The sequence below is a fragment of the Pipistrellus hanaki genome, assembly GCF_964339955.1.
Source record: "Pipistrellus hanaki genome assembly, chromosome: 6".
NCBI lineage: Eukaryota > Metazoa > Chordata > Mammalia > Chiroptera > Vespertilionidae > Pipistrellus > Pipistrellus hanaki.
This window is the reverse complement of record NC_140508.1, coordinates 78,156,563-78,172,374: the sequence shown is the minus strand read 5'-3', so window position 1 is coordinate 78,172,374 and position 15,812 is coordinate 78,156,563.

The window sequence follows — 15,812 nt, the reverse complement described above, 5'->3', positions numbered from 1 at the left end:
GAAGTTTGAAAACCAAGGCAAAGAGGCATGGTAGTTGGTTCCATAGGTGCCTGATTTTCCTCTTTCTACAGCAGCTGTACTTAGAGATAAGACCACTGTGTCTATTTCTACTAAAATATTGAGTATGAAATTGCATTCTGTCTGGTAAAACACATTTCTATAAAATCCTGTAATTAACCTTAAAGGAGAATGAAAATATAAAATCGAAAATATTCTGAGAAAATTACCAGAATAGTCTCCCCTCATTTCATCACCAACAGTTGCTTGTTATTGATCAGTGATGCAGAAAATGGGGGAGAGAATGTGCCAAAATTCTGTCTTCAGAATCATTCATTCTACAACTCTCCTGATTTTTTTTTAACCACCTTAGTTGATAGGACAATGGTTGCTACATCTAGATGTGTTTAAAGGGCCAGGTAGGAAGGGAACCTGGTACTGCTTCACGGCAGGTGAAGTGTAGCTCAGAAATCTGTAATTTAACAATCATTTGGGATTATTATAATAGAAACACAGTTACAATTATTCTCTCAATTCTAAAATTTTATAATGATAATGTCTGTATCATAAAATTGGTCCATAGCTCAACGATGGTATACTTTTCATCATGGTGTATGTCAGCCAAGTAATTTCCAAGAAAGAATTGGCTATTAGCATTTTATCTTTGTTCCACAACACCCTATAAGTGCTCAGCAAATATTTGCCGATATGAATTGATTAAATACAGAAACCAAAGCCATTTTGTTTAAGAGTCTTCTTTCTAGAAGCCGAAGTTTCCCTTACCAATACATTGACCATGTCCCTTTAGAATTCTAAATTATTTTATAAGATCATTAGTTTGTCCAAGGAGATTGGCCATGGATGACTAGCTCTCCCATGAGCCTGCAGATCACTTGGTTATGTCTCTGGCTCAAAGGAGGTGAAATGATTCAGTGTTGTTTCTGTCCAATGCATGGTTGATGGTCCAGCTCCTCTACTCATGGCTACCTGAGCTGCTCAAGCTGAAAAAAAATATACCTTTTTCTAGGACTAGAAGGTCAGTCAACAAGAACAAAGTTATCTCACCAGGAGGTAGATTAAATAATATGGCTTTCGACATTCATGAGAAATGATAGGTGCACATCCCCCATACACTCAGAGATCAGCAAATTGAATCTTCAGCTTTTTAAGTAACAATTCTGTGCCCAATAGCTTGATGCTTCAAGGAATGTGGGCACTGAGTTTCTGTCTTTGCCTTCAAGTAGCTTGCAGGTTAATTTTGGAAAACAGATGATACATATGGATAAAGCAAAGTAAGAATAAAACTAAATTTCACAATGACAGAAGGGCTCTGAGTATGTATGGCATTATTTGCCAAAGAGTAAAGGAGTTCTAGAGCCATTAAGAGAAGAGAGAAAGAATCTGTCAATGGTGTGGTCTGACAAAGTTCAAGGTGGGTGTGGATCTGGCTGATGGGAACAAATAGGTAGGTTTGAATAGAAAGATTTATCAGCCTAAGCAGAGATGACCCAGGCAAGAAGTATGAGGAAGACAAAACTGGCCTTCTTTCCTTTTCTTTGCCCCTCCTATAAATCCACACTCATTTAATAGTTTAACCCCTCACATTAGATCTGCCCTCTCTAACTAGGGATACTTTCATTCTCTCCAATTACAACAGTTTATCAAGTATACATTCACCTATTTCCAAACTCTTACAGATTATATTGTTTATTAAACCTATTTTTTACTTGGGTATTATATGACCCAATACACATTTTTTAAAAAAGTTTACACAACTCCCTTTAATTTTAAGTTAATTTCTTCCCAGTATTTCATCTTCATGTATTAACTAACAAATAAAGGAATTTTTACAAATATAATGAATGAGACACTTAAAGGAAGCCCAAGATAACATATCAGATGTAGCTTTAGTTTAGGACATGAGAGGAAAAAGGGGTATGGTTTTCAGAGAGACTGGGAAAAGTCTTAAGTCCCACCAGGAGGGCTATAACTCGTTGTAGAGCAAGTCCTCTGCAGTAGGATGTCAAGTCTAAGCAGGAGAAGAGGTTTATTTTTTATTTTACCAAATGTCTAGGTTTGTCTGTGTCCTACTAACACCTGATCACAGAAATAGCGTACTTTAGTCTGACTCTATCTAGAACGGCTATGGCTTCCCATTACTTTTGAGAGAATGGCCCTTTTGAGCTTCTATAATGTGATTCCTCCATATCTCTTCAAACTGTTGCCATGACTAGTTGCCCATACTGTTCATTTCATGCATCATTCTCCTTGCTCACTTTGTATTTTCCTGCCTGAACATTTTGCTCAATGCTTCATCCTACATGCTAAGCCTTTTTTTCCCCTCCCCTTAGATCTGCCCAAAGTCAACCCTCCAGACCCCACAAAGCCCAGGTTTTTCCAGACATGCTGATTCTTCTCCCTTCTACACCCTGGTACGAAGAGGCATATGCACTCAGCATATGTGGCTGATTTGGTTGCAGGTCTATCTGCGTGTCAGCAGATCATTTGGAGCTGGAATCAGCTTGTTCTAGAAAGAATCTCAGTGGCTGGAGGTGGTCAGACCTCCTGGAATTTCCAAAATGATTGTTTAGGTCCTCCCAGGATTTACTGGATGCTACAAGAGAGGTTCCAGATCAAGCCTCCCCAAACAGACTTTTCCACAGCATGAGTAAAACACATCTCAGATGTTCTTCTCTTATAGGTTCTATGGATTCAAGTGATCTGCACTATTTGGGCAGGTTAGAAGTTATATGAAATGCAAGCAGGCAAGCATTTACAAAACCATTATCCTTTATAGGGATATGATGTGATTCTATGTATATGAGCCTCAAACTTTTTAAAGCCATTGGCAAAGAAAGTTCTATTTTTCAAATCACTGCTTCCAGCCTCAGTTTAATAGCAGATTAAGCAGCCAGTCTTTCTGGGCCTGAGCCAATAAAACTCATTTGTACTATTTAGCGGATGGCTCCAGTGATCAAAGATGGTTGCAAAGCCACCTTTTCCCTCAGGTAACCATTCAACTACCAGGAATGTGTTCCAACTATGAGCAGCTTGTTTAAAAGACAAACTCATGTGTGACTTGAAGCTAATATAAATCAATCACCATTAAAACCTTTTGCAATATAGCTCTATGCCACAGTTCTCATGTCAAATACCAATGAGCATGTCATATGTTATTATTCCCTAGAATTTTAAAAGAATGAAGATATTGCCAGCCATTTAGATAAGCACAGGCACATAAATATGATTAAAGGGAGTGAAAACAAAACCAAACCAAATGGAAGTTTTGTCTTTTGAGATACCATTAGACATTCCACAGTTATATCACCAATTACGCAGTTAAATAATAAATGCGTGTATTACTGAGGAAGGAAGAGGAGTAAATGATGCTGGTGTGGAGGGATGGAACAATAGCCTTGAGAATCAATAAGTGTTGGGGGGGAAAACAAGAAGGCGATTCTCCAAACTGGCACCTGCAGAATAGCTGACTAGAGTATTCACAGCAAGAGTAGAGGGTTTTCTTGTATAGAGGGAGTGCAAATGGACTAGGGTTGGAGTGATTTTCCTGATAATGATGGAAATGACGGAAAATGTGTTAAAATAATTTATAGGGTCCAGTTGTACTTGATCAAATGATTAATGGGATTCCATCTGCTTTCTAAATATCCCCACCTTCACTAGCTCCTCTGAAATTTTGCCATTTCAGTCAAGCTAAATTTATTAGCACCCACTTACAGTGATTTACATGCAGAATGATCTGCGTGTCTCTTTCCTGGGCTATTTGCATGCCTTTATTAGAAATGCTGCTTATTTGGGGGCACATTTAATTTATATGCATTTGGCAGTTCTGCCCTTCTCTTCTTTTTTATTTTTGATTTATGTGAGGGCACAGTTATATTCCTAGGGCTCATTCACTCTCTAGTAAATTAATTTTTTAAGCTGAAAATTTCCCATTTGGTTAAAAACATGCAACAGATTTTATTTCATCTCCTTTGCTTGCCTAGACAACAACAATAACAACAACAAAACAGACAACAACAACAACAAAAACACACCACACACACACAGTCAAAATCAGGACTTCCCATGTTAAGTTTTTTAATTAAAGTGTAAATACAATGGCTGTGGGCTCCATTCTATGCTTATGTTCTCTTTTTGTTAGCCAACCCTATCCTTATATTTTATCTAAAAATACAGAGATGTCACTTTTTAAATTTTTTCTCATATGCAAACCACATCACCCCCTTCCAATTATGTCTCTCTACTCCCTTCTTCACCTTTAGAGAATCATTGCTCACTGGCCTGCCCTTAACTGTCAAGAGGAAAATGTTCTAATAAAATTATACCACCAGATTGAGGACGATGCCTGCCTCCATGAGACAGCTGGGATTTGAAATAGGACAGTTAGAGAGTCAACGCCTTAATTATAACTTCATCATTTATAATGAACCATTCACATACATTATCTAATTTGATCCTTAAACCATTCTTCAAGATAATTATTACACATATCCCAGTTTTACATGTGGGAAAACTATGACTCAGGCAAAAGAGGTAATTTAGGGGAAGATTGTGAGAAGTGGGGTGTCCCAAGCCTGGCCACCTATCACTGAACTCCATATGTTCCCACTCCTGCACTGGCTCCTTAGTACTGAGGGGCAAGGCAGTAGTAATGGAGTTTTATTTCTGGAGCAGACTGTTCGGTGTATTTTCTTCTGGGCTGGGCAGCTTTCTTATATCTTTAAAATCAAATTACCTGGGCAGCTTCCTATCCTGCCTACAAGTAAGTGAGGAAGAGGATGGAAAAACATATTAGGAAAAGGCTGAGTGCAACTACAGGGGAATCTAATTTAGGAGTTGATCTCAGGAGGCCTCATGCCCACACAAAACAGTCCGCAGCAGGCCATTCCCGTCAGCTTCTCTAACAGCTATTTCCATTTTTAGTCTAACACTGTTCAGTGACCTTGTCTTGTGGCACAGCCAGATGACATTACCAGAGAAACAGGAGCAGCAATAGCCTAATTATGCAATTACATATTCATTTACCCCCTAGAGTGTCTAAGACTTTTTTTGAGAGCCAAACAAGAAATGGTTGGCTGGAAACTCAGTTTAAAGAATTACCTCACCTCAACATATAGGAACTTTGTCCATATATGAAACATTAAATTATTAATTGAGTTGCACTGGTGGATGTTATGAAAAAAAAATAAAATTAATGAAGACATTTAAAATTTATAGACATGTAACCAGATTTAGAAATTAATAATTGAGTCTGCATTTATTTTTCAAGGTATATTTTATCAGTGTGAGATTCTTCAGACTCAAATTGTGTCTAAATATTTTCTTATTTGAGCAAGTCATCACTGGATCTGCCTTTATTTTTCTATCTGTGCTGTGCTTGCTGTACTTGACATTAGAGATAACAGGTACTTGGAAAGAGTAGGAGCTTTTGAGGAAAAGAGATTTTAAAAAGGGAGAGAAAGAGAGATCATACCTCACAAAATAGACCCTTCCAGTATTATCTATTAAAAATTGATTGATTCAATATTAATTGCCTAATTGTCTTTCTTGATAATACTGGCACGTGCTGACATCTATAGCAGGGTGAGTAAACTTCTTCTATAAAGGGTCATATAGTGAATATTTTAGGCTTCACAGCCTACATGTTTTGTCTCAATTCTTAATTCTGCTGCTGTAGCATAAATCAGCCTTTGGAAAAATGTAAATGGAATGGATATGATTCAATAAAATATTATTTACCAAAAATATGCAACAGGCTGCATGTTGCCCATAGACTGTATAGTTTGCCAACTGCTGTATAATGTCCAGAGGGTGTAGAAAGGCATGGTAACACATTAAGAGAAGGCATATCAATGTTTCTTTTAGATTGTCTCCATTTTTAAGATTGTCACAATAAACTAAAGTTTAGTATTTTTCACAGTATTCCTAAAATTCAGTATAAAAATGCATCATCAGAGTATATATACAAACAAACAAACATATACTTTCACTGAAAAAGTATCTCTTAATAACTTCAAGGAAACATTCCAAGCTTAAAAACAGTATTTAGTATTGTTGCTAAAAGTTAGACCCAGTAATGGATTTCTGTGATTACTATATCTACACACAAATCTTTACATGTAAAAATCTGCTTTATTGTTGTCCCTTGTGTATACATGGCTTTTGCTTATGTCACACTCCTGTCTTTTGAGAGTTTTCACTTAGAGTGCACCTCTCTCTTTCTGTTAGATCTACTTCAATCTTTCAGGGTTCATCTATGTCCCATATTTCTGCATAATGCACAGTCAGTCACTCTAACTGTCCACTTCTTTTTGCACCTTCCTTTTCTAGACTTCAAATCTAGCTCCTTTCTTATATTTCAATGGCCCCAACGTGTGTACCAGTTTCTTTACATGTCCTCATAAACAGCTCTTTACAGAGAGAAAGCATTTGTATTTTAACTCATTTTTCTTTGCCCCTGGCAGGAAGGTAGTCATACTACCAATTGTTTGCATGTAACAAACACCTATGATAGAGCTGGACAGACCATAAAACTAAATTTGGAGATCAAGATGCCGAAGTCATTGTTGTTTGCAACTTTTTATATCAGTGGACTCACATCCATATAAGTCTCCAATGCTTTAATCACCTCATCTCCTATTCCCTGTTCTTAGTGAGGTTGGATATACATAGTCAGCCTTGATATTATCTGTACCTTACAATTAGAGAAATAAAAGCTAAGATCTTTTAGACAACCTGCCCCAATGGCAGAGTTGTCATTCTTATTGTAGACTTCCTACAATATGACACAATCAGTCAAGTGGTGTTCCTGCTGGACAGTTAGCATCTTTCACTATAAATACAATCTTTATGACCAGAATTAAATGATCAAAGATAAAACAATCTTTTAGAAGTAACAAGCAAAAACAAACAGACAGAAACACCAAAACATTCTTGCTCTGAAAAATGTAACCAGAACAGGTGCTTCCTCATGGGTACTTTGCAAAAACACAGCCTATTTGAAAATGTTCATTACATTCCCTTTATTTCTCTACCCTCAATAATTAAGGAATCAAATGCATGGTGATGATAACAGGACCCCATGCCTAAAGTGACCATCCCCATCTGCTCCTCATTCCCCACCTGAAGCTATCATCTTCCTTTTAGGCCATTGCCTGGGACAGCTGGAAAGCTGAGCACAAGCTCATAAATACGAGGTTTTGAAATGCAGCCAGATAGTTGCAAACATTGTAATGGACAGGGGTTTTAACTCCTGGGGTATTGGCTTCCTTTCCTTTTTGTGAAACGTGTTTTTATGTTTTGTGCTCCTATCAAATCTTCAAAAGTCTGCAATTTGGTTTTCCAATGAGGATGAAGAAATGTCACATTTCCTCCTATTCACAATATCCTTCCTAAGCCTGAAAAATGAAGGAACCCTTGGGTATCTTATCCATTTTATCTTGTTTGTAGAAAATACCAATACATACACACACACACACACACACACACACACACACACACCACATTCCTAAATGCAGCCAGCATAGGAGTATTCTTTTTTATGGTTAATGATTAAAACCAAGGGAATAAGTAAAAATCAAGCAAGATTTGCTGATAGATTTGCTGATAGATAATAATGGGAAAGAGAAGAAAATTCATGGTATATTTTGAGCCTAATAGTAATGAGATATGGGTGGAGAGTTGATAGAGAAGGTACTAAAGGAATGTACTGAGATAAAATATAAAAGGAAAAGAGAAAGGAACTATAAAAGGGAAAACATTGTGACAGGAGCATATCAAGCCAATGGAAGTCATATATGAATAACGGTTGGAATAATGCATACTGAATTGAGCAGATAGTTGCTCTAATTATAAATCTCTAACAAACAAGCTATGCAGACTTAAGTATTTCAAACAATTCTGTAATTTTCTAGATTCATGTATGACATAGGAGTAGCAGTGGTAATGCATGGTGACCTTCAAAAGATATTTGTGGCAGACATCATTGATTACCTCCCAAAATCCACCCCTACCAATTTCATTCCTTGGTAAATACTTCAAACCTTATTTATTATTGGATGACCATGAACTTCTTCACACTTTCTCTTACCCTGGAAATGAAGCTAATTAGTTTAAGAAACCATGGCCATGCATCCAGCTTGTCTATTCTGAGTACACTCAAGGGCACATGACCCAGGCAGACCTGGCCAATAATTTTGGAGAAGACATCTACTGGGGAGTTTCCAGGATAACACATCGGTAGGTGGTGAGCCAAGACTCAAACCCAGGAAGTCTGACTCAGTCTTCTTTTGAAAAATGAACAAGAGAAATCAAGAGGTCATTTCTCTCGACTCCATGGAAGATATTCTTAAATCAGTATATGAGAAAGAATACCTGAGAGGGTTTAGTAAATGTAAATTCCAAAGTTCCCCTTTAATTGTGTTATTAAACTACTAGAGGTCTGGTGCATGAAAGTCATGCATGGAGGGGGGTTTAATCCCTCAGCCCAGCTTGCACCCTCTCCAATCTGGGAACCCTTGGGATATATCCAGCTAACAGGATTGGGCCTAAAGTGGCAGTCAGACATTTTTCTCACAATCCAGGACTGCTGGCTCTAACCACTTGCCTGCCAGCATAGTTATGGCCCCCTAACTGCTCCCCTGCCAACCTGATTGACACCTAACTGCTCCCCTGCTGGCATTATCATCCCCAACTGCCCTCCCTTGATAGCCTGATCACCTCCAACTGCACTCCCCTGCCAGCCTGATTACTCCCAATTGCCTTCCTCTGTGGGGCCGAGGGTACTGGGGGACTGAGGCTGGATGAGGCAGGGCTGAGGGTACATGGAGTTACCATCTTGTCGCTGTGGGTGCTGCCATCTTTGTGAGAGTGTGGCAGTTAATTAGCATATCCCCTCTTTATTGGCTGTGGGTGCTGTTCTTGTGAGGCTGTGGTAGTCAATTAGCATATTCCTTCTTTATTAGATAGGTTTATATCAGACTTTTCCTGGTGAGGATGAACTTGACAACAAATCACAGGACACACCACTTAAAAGGTATTACTAATTCTTTTTTTAAAATATATTTTATTGATTTTTTTTAAAGAGAGGAAGAGGGATAGCGAGCTAGAAACATCAATGAGAGAGAAACACCAATCAGCTGCCTCCTGCACACCTCCCACTGGGAATGTGCCCGCAACCAAGGTACATGGCCCTTAACTGGAATCGAACCTGGGACCCTAAAGTCCGCAGCAGCAGACTGACGCTCTATCCATTGAGCCAAACCAGTTTTGGCGGTCTTACTAATTCTTGAACTGTGACTGGAGTTGAGGAGTGGGAAGTTCCTTAACCCTCTTGTATACAGTGGTTTATGCATTCTAGGGAGTTGTATTATTTTTCTATTTTTTAATTTAATGGGATAAATGTGTTATTTTTAAATGGTCTACGTTTGGTGAATAATGTTAGATTTGTATTCTTTGCTTAGATAGACTATATACCAATTGAGTATTATTTATTTGTATGCACTTGATATAATTACAAGGGTAGTCATTAAAATGCTAAAGTTATTTATCCTTCTAGAACAGTAGGACTTTGGGAAATTATAAAGATGTTCTATACCTGTGGTGTCCAGCACCATGATAAACTAGTCAGTTTGGCTATTGTGAACATTAAATGTACCTGGTGTGGGTGATGAGCTAAATGTATAATTTTATTTAAATGTTAATTTATATATCAATTAGCCACTGTGTTTAGTGGCTATCCTATGAAGCATTAGGATAGTGTGTATATGCACATGCAATTATATTAAGAATTTGAATATTTATTTTATCTTATTTACAGTCTAATTTGTGGAATGGTGGATGCCAGGAATTTCACTTCTTTTGAGGATCTAACACATGATTCTAACCCAATATATTCATCAGAGTGAGGTGCTTTCTTCATAGCCTTGACATTCCCAGAATGCCTCATCTCTGGGAGGCAACATAATCTCAATGTCAGACACCTACATGGAAGCCAGCTTCATAGAATTCTGACAAACAATAGTCTGGCAATCTGACAAGCTGCCACAGTGTTCCCAGGAAAGGAACTGCCTTTACCAGGAGAAGGACTCATTCATTATTCTGAAAGATTAAGTACCAAATACCTCATTAGAGAAACTGCAAGCTGAGAAACAGATAACAGCTGGAGAAAAGGGGGGAAAAACCATTTGCAGATGAAAAAGTGGTGAAGGTAAGAGCTAATTGGTTCTGCACTAAATGGGTCTAGCTTTCTTACCCAATCACCCAGGGCCACATTTTTTCCTGAACTGGTGCCCATGAGTTTTGAGGTTCTGGCTGCAGTAGTCAATTCGTACCCACCATTTGAGTCCTAATAAAATTAGTAGAAACAACAGACTGCTCAATAAATCACAGGCTGGTCTCTTCCATGTGAATGAGAATTGACTGGCACAAATGATTGATTAACATTGACAAAGCCATATGGGTTCAAATCATATTCCTTTTTTCACACTTTCAAACAATTCAAATTTTACCCTTCCTTCAGTTCTAGCACTGATGGCTATTTTTTTTTCTCTCCATAGGAGCATGGAAGCAGTGTGAAGAATTGGAGTGGGAGGTGGGGAAGATTTGCAGAAAATGCAAAACTTTGATTCTCAAGTCACACTGGCTGTGTAATGCTGGGGAACGAGTTTACCTTTGAGCCTGCGTTTTCTCCTCTCTAAAACTGTCTTCCTAGTAGGTGTAACATTGAGCAGTGTCTGGCTTTCAAAAATGGAGTCATCACCAATTATACATTTTCTACACACCCTTCAAGCATTTGCAGTCACACACATTTTCAATACTATTTGCATTGTCTGGTATGTAAGTTTAAGTTGTGTTATCGTTATCATTTCATGTTAATTCTGCCTCTCAACTAGCATGTAAGCACTCCTAAAAGCAGGTACAATTTATTTTCAGTGTAAGACCCTTACCACACCACGTTCAGGTGAACACAACTCATCATTTGTCTCAGCAGAGCTATATTTTCCCCCCCACCTAAGTCCCAGTTGTTGAAGGAAAGTGTGAAGGGTGCTGAGACTATTAAGGGGATTGGCTCCTTGAAAGAGCTTGTCAAGATTCACTTAAGGTTCAGAGCAAGGTGCTTCAAGGGAGATGGTGGGGTTCAAAAAAGAGAAATTCAGTCCTGGGAGTCATTAAGAAAGGCAGTAGTTGTTAGGACTTTCTTCATTGGGCAATAAATCCTATTTCCTGGGATCTAGGGCAGAACTGCTGCATAGGAGAAAGGTCTAAGAAGAGCAAAGTGGGAACCTAAATAAGAATTTGATTTTAGTGTATAATTCTTATCTCAATATAGCACTAGGATGTCTGACAAAATAATTGTTTGAAATCCCAAGGTAACAGAAGTTCAACTTTAGGCAAATGAGGCAAGAGGGAATTTGTGGATGGAGGACAGTTGCAAGGGCAGATGGACTCATGGCCAATGTCAATGTCTAGGTGCTTGTAGAAGGGAAATAAGTCGATATTTGGCTGGACCCTTAGTTGTGGGTCTAGATGGATAACTTGATTCTAAGTCCCACTAGATTGGCAGACAGTGGAAACAAAGCACACATCTGGCACTGGATGATTCCTGCATGGTTAGGGCAGACAGTCTGTTAAAAGAGCATAGAGCCTAGAGGTAGAAAACTTCCTGGAGGATTGCAAGTGTGAGTTGCTGGGTAAAGAAGATTCAGAAGGATTCTGTTTTCATAAAGGCCATGTTATTCACAAAGAATGGATATAGGTCTCCTGGGTGCCTACTGCCTCTCCTTTTGCTGACCTTTCTTTTGCAGCCCAAGTCTAGCTGGTCATCCACATCCGGAACACTGAATAATGACCAACCAGTGCAGTCATGTACAATGGCTGCTCAAGGTGGAACCACAGGAATAGAGTAGTAAATTAGGACCAGGAGACCAGTCATTCTCAGAAGCTGGGGAGGCTGACAGCTTGATGGCTGACATTGTAGACTTTGTACCCAAAGACCTGGTGTCCCATGGACCATGGAAACCCTGAGTGTGCCCCACAGCATTTCAAATGGACCTCCCTCCTTATTTCAAACAATCTGGTTTAATATTTGAGTTTCTATTTGTCTACCCCCTACTCTGAGCTGTGCTTGGGTTTTGTCTGGTTTCCTTTTCTGCCCCTATGTTTTCCTCTAGGACAAGAGGAATTTTGAAAATAAGCCTGCATTTTCTATCAATTCTCCTTCCCAAGTGTTGTAATTTGTTGATTTCTATAATTCCCATATTTCTGGCAGTGTGAGAGTATGCAGCCATAACTCAGTCTCCCACTCAGCATACACACACACACACACACACACACACACACACACACACACATTTTTTTCCAGATGTGAACTGAACCATATCTATTCAATAGTTTTTGACACTGTATTTGGGGCCAAGCTTTGTACATTTTAAAGAGTACATTTTAAAGTGGTTAAGAACATAGATTCTGAAATCAGAAAATCCTAGGACCAAAATTTGACTCTACAAGTTATGAGTAAGGGATAAAATATAGCAAATTAATAAAATAAATTAAGCATTTGATTATTTTCATCTCTCATGAAGAAAATAATAGTATCTCATATCATTGTGAGACATAGTATTTCCTAATATTTAATAACTACACAGTTAATGTTGCTTATATTATGCTATATAATAAAAGTCTAGGTGACACCCTCACACAACATCATTATAAGCTGGCCACCATGGCATCAACACAAGATGGATGCCACAAGATGGCAACAGTCATGTTGTCACAAAATGGCCACCACAAGATAGCCCTCTCAAGATGGATGCCACAAGATGGTCACCACAAGATGGCCAGCAGGAGAGGACAGTTGTGGGCCATCACGACAGCAAGGGAGGGCAGTTGGGAGCAAATAGGCAAACAGGGAAGGGCAGTTAGGGGCTACCAGGCTGGAAGTGGAGGGCAGTTCAGGGTGAGATGAGGTCTACAGGGAAGGGAAGTTGGGGGCCATCAGGCTGGCAGGGGAGGGCAGTTGGGGGCAATCAGGCCAGCAGGGGAGGGAAGTTTGGAGCAATCAGGCCAGCAGGAGAGCAGTTAGGGGGTGATCAGGCTGGTAGGCAGAAGTGGTTAGAGAAGTGGTTAGGCAGGCAGGTGAGTGGTTAGGAGCCAGCAGTCCCAGATTGTGAAAGGGATGTCCCCTGTGGGATTGGGCCAAAATTGGCAAATTGTACATCCCCTAAGAGGTCTTAGATTGGAGAGGGTGCAGGTCAGGCCAAGGGAAACCTTCCTGTGCATGAATTTCATGCACTGGGCCTCTAGTGTAGTATAATGAATATTATTATAACATTTTTTCTACTATCTCCATTTTCAAGTCCAGATAAGATCATTGATCCAAACTTTTCCTAATTGCTAATGAATTTCCACCTTTAACAATTAGCTTAACCTCCACAAAATCAAGCTCCTTTGGGTGAGAACATTCCCTTGTTTCTTAAATGTCACCAGCATCAAAGTGATTCATAGATGAACACATTTAGACATATAAAAGTTATGTATGATTTTTCCTATATATTAGATCCCATATTGAACATTTTTGTTTTGCAAATTTAACACACTTTTTTGATCCATGTTAAAAACAAACAAACAAAAAAACTAAAAAAAAAAGAGCATAAACAAACAACAAACCACAACAAAAACAAGCTTAATTTTCCTGGTGATTTTTATGGATAATCATTACTACTTAAGCCATATTTACTATTTAGGATAAGCAGTATTTTAGCTATACATTTAATAAACATTTCCCTTAGATTGTTCACCTAACCCACTCATATGGGTCAAATTTTATAATTTACTTATTCGGATAATAGGGGATGGAAACAAGTTAATGTGTGATTTGCCTATGATAGAAAGCAAAATTAGAATGAGGGTGTGATGGAAAAGTTGGATCTTAACCAGACTTGTCAAACAGTGGTCACCAGATTATAAAGAGCTCGTGTAGTACTGCCATAGTCCATAATATGAGTAGGAGAATAGAAAAACAACAATACTTTCTCAATAGTAAAATAAGAAATCAAAGAACCTTAGATGAGAATACTGTGAGTTTCCATGGAAATGATGCCAACTCGATGAAACCATGGCTCTCTACTTCCTCTGCATCCACACAGCAACCTGGAGCCAGATTATGATGTGTTCCTCTAGGGGACTTCCCTCTATCCATCCTTTGCCCTGTCTAATAAACTCAGCCAGGCCAATTTCCTTGAAATTCTCCTCAAAACCTTGAAAAATGTTCCCTTTTTATTTTTTATTTGTTTATTTTTTATCTTAACACTCACTAGTGCTTGGCTGGAAAATTACTGAGCAACATTTCTTTCAACTTATATTTCTGGTAAGCTCTGAGGATTCCATATAGGCCATTTTCATTCCTCTCTCTGACATTCTTCATGTTCTTTCTTGTTTTGCATTGCACCTACCTACACAATCTCATTTCTCCTTTCTTCCTGGGTTAGCCTATCCTTGTTGAAGTCTTCTATCCTTCTCCCATATCTGAGCTCCTAGGCCCCTTGTTATCTGACCTCTGAGACTGCGCTCTTGTTCTTAAAAGGTTGTATACCTTTTGCTATTTCTTGTGCTTGTTTTTGCTATTGTAGCTATTGCACACCTTACACTGTTTCTTGTATTGTAGTTGTTTTAATCAATTACATCTGAGAGCTACTGTGGAACAGAGATTCTGCTGTACAAGTCTTCTGTTCTTAGAACCCAATGACACGAGATAGGAGGGACTTTGAATCTTATTTGAGTAGTTTCCCAGTAGTATTTTAAAACTGCAGCCTTTTGCTTCAAACATAGAAGCTTAAAGTTAGAACAGTCCAAAGATGGGTAAACTGCTCATAATAAGCTATTCTGTTTATCTTGCTTGCCCATTTCTCTAGAGAATTCCCAAAACTCTGAGGAGCAGAGTTTGAAAGTCACTGAAAGGCATTCTGGTTTCATAAGTGAGGAGGCAGGGGCTCTGAGAGAAATTGAGGTTACCTGCCCAAAGACACAGTACTAGTACACCTGGTACAGGGCTTGCAAATCAGTCAGTCAGGGAAGGTACTAGTTGTATCGAATGTGTTGGTTGTTTGCCAGTTGTCAAATAGCAATTGCCTAAGCTTCACTTTAAGAACCAAAAAATAGGAGAGAATATTGATTCATAGAAGGAAAAATATGTGCTACAATACATAACAGACCGTTAGTGATATATGTGTGCTAATATGTATTTAAAAGAAGGGAGAGGGAGAGATAGAAATATCAGTAATGAGAGAGTATCATCGATTGGTGGGGATGGAGCTGGCAACCTGGGCATGTGCCCTGGGAATCTAACCATGACCTCTTGGTTCATGGGTCAATAGTCAATCACTGAGCCACACCAGCTGTGCTGTGCTAATATTTTATTTTATTTTTTTTTATAAATTTTATTTTATTTATTTTTTGTTTGTTTGTTTTAAATATATTTTATTGATTTTACATAGAGAGGAATTGAGAGGGACAGAAAGTTAGAAACATCAATGAGAGAGAAACATCGACCAGCTGCCTCTTGCACACCCCCCACTGGGGATGTGCCCGCAACCAAGGTACATGCCCTTGACCAGAATCGAACCCGGGACCTTTCAGTCTGCAGGTCGATGCTCTATCCACTGAGCCAAACAGGTCCTAGCAATGTGCTAATATTTTAAAGTGTTTTGAATATGAGACAATTCATGCTTAATTATTGCCAACAAAAACCTAGAGAAATTAGGAACTTTCATGAGCACAAGCCATCTCAGAATCTTGCG